The sequence below is a fragment of the Pungitius pungitius genome, chromosome 1 (assembly GCF_949316345.1).
Source record: "Pungitius pungitius chromosome 1, fPunPun2.1, whole genome shotgun sequence".
Classification (NCBI taxonomy): Eukaryota; Metazoa; Chordata; class Actinopteri; order Perciformes; family Gasterosteidae; genus Pungitius; species Pungitius pungitius.
The window spans coordinates 18,795,564-18,802,887 of record NC_084900.1 but is presented as its reverse complement, the minus strand read 5'-3'; the positions used below and the strand labels follow the sequence as shown (position 1 = coordinate 18,802,887).

At 38.6% G+C, this 7,324-nt stretch overlaps 1 long non-coding RNA gene across 1 annotated transcript; it reads left to right on the top strand.

Moving 5' to 3' along the window:
- Positions 1–5,792: 5,792 nt before the first annotated feature.
- On the top strand, positions 5,793–6,926 carry LOC119222638 (uncharacterized). Its single transcript, XR_009956876.1, has 3 exons — positions 5,793–5,853; positions 6,278–6,428; positions 6,815–6,926. It is a non-coding gene; the product is annotated as an uncharacterized LOC119222638 (long non-coding RNA).
- Positions 6,927–7,324: the final 398 nt, after the last annotated feature.

Genomic DNA, 7,324 nt, shown 5'->3' with positions numbered 1-7,324 from the left:
AGAGTGATTTTGTTTGAAGAATATCACCTAAACTGGCGTAATTTCAGTATTCAATTACTTTACTTCTTGTAACTGTTATGAAAGTGAAGACGTTATCTGCAAGTTTTGAATTTAATTTGCTCCCATGAACACCCTTTTAAAGCTGAACCAGGAGGGTGTTGTTAGGCTACAAAATAAATTAAAGATATGCTGTTTGCATTCATTTCATTGACATTATGAATTTGAATGCAATATTTTGGGGTCAAACTCAAATATTTTTTTATTTCTAACTGATGAGAAGATGTTTTCAGCAGCCATACTAACGACATCTTTACCTGTACTATTCAGTTTTTGCTTAAATTTTCGTAGTTGAATATTTACTCTTTTGAATTACAGTCATGCATAAACACATTTTGAAAATAAATTATTTTCACATGGAACAATTGTTTAATGCATTTTCCAAAACTAACACAGAAGGCCTGTGATCATGCAACACAGCGTTGAGTCCAAAACCCACCCCGGCTGGAGCTTTGAATGTTTGATTACAACCAAAGTGCCCAAAAAGCAAAGTGACATTCTGAACTATTCAACCTCCAGCAACCTTAATGACTAATTCCCATTGTCAGTCTTTTTCATTCACGTTGTTACGGAACAAATCTGTGTTGCTTCTCAGCTACATCAGTCGTTGCACACTAGAGGAATTCTGCAGGAATCATCCAAGTAAACACTGCACCATGTGATCTAGAAGTGCAGACAAAGATAAAGCCAGTGTGATGAGTGGCATTCCCCACCCCACCCCCACTGTAACCCTCATGTCATACATCTAAAAAGACCCCTCCTCCTATGTTCTGTTAATATGCGGCCTCTCAGCTCTTTGACGGTCTCAGTTTCTTTCTTCCTATCTTGCGTCAGTCAGAGCCTTGTTTTGTTTTACTCTGTCTCTAGAGTTGCCTTCCCCTATCTCCTCCAGGCCTACATATCCAATAGACCAGTGAAGAAGAAAGGAGCCCTCCTTCATGCCCCTCTGTGGGTCGTTGCAGATGGAGAGGCCGTCCTGTCGTCTCGTGTATTCAGTGAAAAGAGCAGGGCCAGCAGGGAGTGGCATGTATCATCTGAGCCACCTCCTTAATAACAACTCTTCTCTTTCTTCAACCCCTCTTGCCTTGTTTTCATGATCCATGGAATGCACTTGGAGGCTGCAGGAACTCCAGGTGGGTGATGGGGGGCGCCCCTAATACCTCCTTTCTCCACTTTCTACCAGAGTTCTCTTTGTATTATTCTCCACAAGACAGGTCTAAGGGGTAAGTTTCTTCAGAAAGCAGCTTGAGCTGTTCTATCGCTATTCACACTCAGGGCTCGTCCCTCTTGTATGTTTGGAGGACAGTGCAGGTTGAAACCGTTTGTCCGCCCCCTACACTGCTCTGTTTTCTTTAAAAAAGCCCCCCAGCAGCACTGCATATGTGAAGAGAGATGTGGCAGCTAGAAGCTCATCGTTTGGTGCAGAGGAGGTAGCCCCAAAGAACCCTGTGGGAGTAGCAAATGAATGACATCAGACAGCCTTGTGACAGAAAAGCCTGTTATGTGAGAGACACACAAAGCTGCTACGGTTGGGTTTCAGGCCATTTTTTGGGGGAAATACATATGTATCCCCCCCCCATGCTTACCTTTCCTGTACACCCTCTTTTAGAAAGTCCCCTCTATGCAGCCCTTTTGGTAGCCCACGTAATCCATGATTCTAAAACCAGCTCTTAAGAGCACATTTGAATAGTTATTGATTACAAATAAGGAGCGAAGGAACCATGACCAGGCCACTTGGCTGAATATCCACACTATATTTTTAGGAATGTCACTAGATAAAAAAAAAGAAAATAAACTAATTTATTTAGAAATTAGCGATTAAAATATTTTTTCTTCTAAAGACTACATTTTATATATAGTAGTAATCACTTTTATACAAAACTACACACATTAGAGCCCTTTCTCAATACCTAAGACGGCAAGAATGGACTTGTGTCCTGGAAAGGTCTCGGGAGGAAGACTCAAATGTATGAGAGAATGGCGATTTCCGTAATTGGAACAGCAGCTGACTTGATGATGTCACCGTGTCAGCTGGTTGTGCTCATTTTGATAAAATTCTGTTAAGTATTTCTATTATCACGGTTTTGTTTAATTTTCATTTAAAATAAAGTGGTATACATAATGGAGCACCGGAGTAAAGTATATATATTATATCTGCAATAAAATAATTAATCTACATCTCAAATATCTCAACGCTGAAGTACTGGATTAGACTGACAGGTGAATATCACATTTTTGTTCACATTGAATGGAAAAAACACAACATTAGAGATAAACATTTAATTAGGGTTGTTGTATTACATCACACTGCATTAGCTTGATAAAATGTTTCATGAAATGAAGAGGAGGTTTGATATGGGAAATTAATTATTTAAGATTTTGACGGTTAGGGCTACATTCCACATACAAACGTACTGTTTGTCTTCTGTTTTTCAAGTGCCACTAATATTTAGACGGGATGTTTTCCAAACCAGAGACACAGTGGTAGTCCTCAGCAGGGTAGATGTTGAGATAAAAGTAGCCAAGCAGCTACCAACATGTTCCGGGCACTATTAGTCCTAAAGTGGTTTGTTTGACACGTAGAGAAAAACATGGTTCTTCTGTTTGTTGGGCTTCCAATGCAAAAAGCTGTCCCCATCTTTAACCACATCTCGCTCTCCCATCTAATTGACTGCAGCATGCTGTGCTTCAGGGGTCAATGCACACCGAAAGTAAGCAAAGCAGTTTTAACTGCATTAAAATGTATCGCATCTCCCCCACGTAAAAAAACACATTGACACGTTAACTTTGACAGTCCTCATTTTTTCTGTCTAACATTTAAAAAGATTTATTTGTGAACAGATGTTGTGAAACATCTCTCCACCGGATTGACTAATTGGTAACCACTAAGGAACTAAAGTTCATGGTTCAAGACAGTGTATATAACCTGTTTTCACCAAGAGATGCATGCAAGAGGCTCAGTGAGTTTTGACGTGCAGTATAGTGAGTTCTGATGCGTGTATCGAGTAGTGCATGCATGTACATATGGAAAAACACTAAATATGATTTAATATGATGGTATTGCATTTAAAGAACGCCAAGTAGAGAAATGACCTAATTTTCTTCCACCCTGAGAGCTCTAAGCATCTGTGAAGTTTGATCAAAGTTAAGCACTGTACCCGAGTTTTTAAGGAGGATGGGAACTATTATCCGTTTTGTTTGTTGAGAGGGCAAGATGATCATTTAAGTTTTTTTATGTTTTTTCTGGTGCTTTTGTGTGGAGACATTTCAGTCTCCTTTTAACATAACAAGAAGCACGTCCACATCTGATAGCAGAAACATGGGTGTTTCTTTTTTTATCCCCACTAGGATTAGGAAAGTCTATTGATAACATTGCTTGAGACATCGGCATCGTAATCCTGTCTTCTGGCCAACTTCAGGATCTTTGATCATTCTCTGAATTCATGCGCTTGAATATATACAAAAAGATAACAAGACTGCCCAGGTAAAAATTTAGTATACTTTAGTGTATTAGAAATATGAGTGAAGTACATGAATTATAAAACAAGTATGCTTCCACTTGTTGTGCTTTATTTAAAGAGTATTTAATATGTACTTTTTTTAAAGTATACTTCAAAAAAGATGTAATTAAGTTCATCTTAATAGTCCAAACAGGAAGTATACTAATTTACAAGTAATCAAATTATTTTTTAAATGTACTTTTTGAAAGTGTACTTTGTTGTTAATGTATTTTAAATTGTATAGAAGTTTATTATTTTTTAAGTGTATTAAATTGGACATACTTAGAGTGGCAATTCAGTGTACTTATGGGAGGTATATTTATACACATTTTTTGGAAATTAATTGTTAGTATACTTTTTTAAAGTGTACTATGTAATCACTTCATTAGAAGTGTGACTTCTGTACACTTTATACAGTACAATGTAAAATAAGAGTATTTTTAGTGGCATATCAGAGTACTTTCATAAAATATGCTAAAACACAAAAATGTATAGTATACTTTTAGTAAGTATGCTTATTTGTAATACAGAGTAAGTATAATTTTTTTAAGTGTACACTGATTTCACTTCATTGGTGTGCTTATCTTAGTACACTGTAAAGAAAGTGCACTAAAATATAAGTGTACTTTTATTAGCATGTCATAAAATATGGTAGGTAGAATAGGTAGGACTTGTACTTTGATTTTACAGGTGGCACTGCAACAGATCAAGATTCAAAAATCAATACTAAGCAGTAAATGGCTACGAATGGACCAAGTAATTGAACCTACCCACCAGTCGGTTCCCACATCCAATCAGTGTGCGCAGCATCATCGACATCCAATCACTATGTAGCAGTTTGGGCGGCAATTAGCTACAGTAGCCAATTAGTAACGGTTAATGTTTGAAATTCATCAGTGATACTACTCAGGCGGTAACAGGGTAAAGTTAGCACAATGTATGGGTTGTTTTATTTCGTAGACAGGTCCGTTATTGCAGATAGTACATCTATTATACAGGATGCATATATAAATACTGGTGTTACCGTCACCTGCAAAGAAGACATCCAGTCCCAGGAAGGCTGGATAGTGGTGATTTTGCCAGCTAAACGCAGACGAGATCCGAAGCCAGTTGCAGCCAAACTGCTGTTTATGGCAGGTAAGTTCTAAAACATTTGAAATGTTCTGAATACTCTTTGTAACCGACTACTGTCATGTAATGTAACGTTACTGATGATGAAGTGCTTAAAACATAAGGCACTTTAACATGGTACCTACTCGCGTCGCCTGTTACGGAATAAAGTACCTGGTACCTGCTAACGGGTACTTTTTTTTAGTACCACCTCAGCTAGGTTCCAAGCGAGCTGAGACGATACCGAAAGGTGACGTGAAAGCGACGGGTGGGGGTGTCCTGAACAAACCCGCTATTTTTAAACAGTTTACCCAGTTGTGTTTTTTTTTGCTGCCTCCAGCTTCATTTTAAACAAAATGTGTCTTCTGGCTGTGGCAACAACAAGACACCTTCGACGTTGTGTGTGTGTCGTGTTAGGTCACGGCAGTTGCTGCGGCGCCGCTTGTTGTACAGTTTTACACGCAGTGCCACCGCAGAACTGTAAAACGAGCTCAACTGGCCTGATGATTATACTTGTGCGCTGGTGTGTCCGTCGACCCGGCATATAAGACGACCAGCCACGCTGAGGCGGTACTAAAATCTGCAATGGAAAACGGACGCAGTGTGTCGTGGCGAGTCGAGCAGGTACCATGTAATGGAATAACGCCATAATGAATAAATCCTCCTGTAGAGCGTTTACGGAACAATACCTTATCTTTGAAGTGTTTGGCTTAGGTTTTAGTGAAGGTTTAGCTAGTACGTTAGTATTATAGAATTTGTCGGCGATATGCAGCAAGTACATTTAATGAAAATTCAGATAATTGGTTAAGTCAAAGTTAATAAAGTCATTCAGTTGTTGGGGACAACATATTTATCACGAAGGTGCAACAGGCGAAAACATAGAACAAATAAAGTCGTGTCAAGGATACATCTTCAGAGGGGAGGTACTCCCGCCATAACGTGGTATGGACATTAGTGCCCAATACTGATGAAAGTAATAAAGTACAAATAAATTAAATGACAGTGACATTCCTGTCTTGAAATTATTATTTTGTATTATTAAAAAGTCGTATTGAATTTGTATTTTATGTGTCTTCTTCACAGAAAACTACAAAGAAGTAGTCCAGAAGCGTGTTGCTTTCCTCAAGGGGGGGATATATGGTCTTCCATCAGTCAGGAGAAGGGGGTGGTGAAGCAAGCTATGACCGTAAGCTTGATTTATGACATAACAGTTATGGAACATTGTGATTCCAGTTTACAAATAATGCTGTGTCATCGTAGAATATGTTTGCCATGGGAGTTACATCATGAATTTTTGCAGACTTTTCCAAGCTGGGTGCACAAGCATTTAGCAAATTTAGCCAGCAAATATCTATTTGAAATTATCAGTATTACTTAAAAGACTTTGAAACAAATCAAGTTAACTATTTTGTAATACCAGGCATGTTAAGTCAAGATTCAGTCTCCTATTACAAATACTGCCAGAGTGATGGATGGATGGTGGATTCTTGGAAAGTGTGCTGTAGTCGCAATATGAAGAAATACACTTGTAGAAGCTATTAATAAATGAGTCTCTGCCATTGCTTAAAGTGGTGGTGTTGACATTTTTCAAAATCATTCTCTTAAACAAGTCTGGTTCACAGATGGCCAAGATGGGCGAACAGCTCAAGAGGGACCTCAAACGGCAACCTACAAGACAACTCAGTTCTACTCCTGCTAGATATGAGTCTGATTCCGACGACACATGTTGATATTTTTGATCCACCCAAAAAACGAAAAATGGTAAGTTTAAAAATGTAACTGACTTCATCAAATAATGTGCAGTGTTCCCCAGATAATTTTACAGAGTTTACAGTGGTGGATTATAGCCTATTTGTGCTGAAATACATGCACTAGCACACATTACGCTTGAATTTAATTATATTCCCCAGTACCAAAGTCCAAACCCAACCTACAAACCTATGCCCTTGGTGCTCTGGGTAAAGATTGTGATGTAGCAGAACTGCATGCGAAAATGAGTTACTATACAAGAGTGTATGAACTCTGTATGAAAATGTTAATTTCTACACACACTGACACCATGAAAATTGTATTTTGGCGTCCGTATGACTAGGAGTGTAAAGCTGCCATTGTTGTTTAAGGTAATTAGGTTGTTGTTTTCTGCATAGGTGATTAACACCAGTGAGGAGGAGGAGGAGGACGCCATCCCTCAGGCGGAGTCTCAGCGGCCAGGGACAGTGCTTGCAGTTTTTGTTGAGTTGGATTAGGACAGTTTGAAGGCTCTGAAAGGTGGGTGGGTGTATATGTATGCTAGTGATGTCAGGGTTGTCTCTGCCACCACCTGAACCCTCCCATACACCTGCAGTCATTGTCATTGAGGTCATGAAGTCAACTTTATGAATTCAAGACATGCATCCCACTGATAATTTGAAGAACATGCATGTTATGTCTTAGAATACAGACCTGACTTCCCACATTACAAATTTGAGATTTTTGCCGTCATTGACTTCTGTTAATACTCTTTGTTTAAATTTCACTGATTAAGCAATATGGCAAATTAATGCAAATATATTTCCACACAAAATTGGTGTATATCTGGTTTTTAGCTTTACTGCTTGCTTGAGCAGTTGTGGTTAAGCCAACTTCAATTCAAATTCAATGACTATTTATTCATCTGA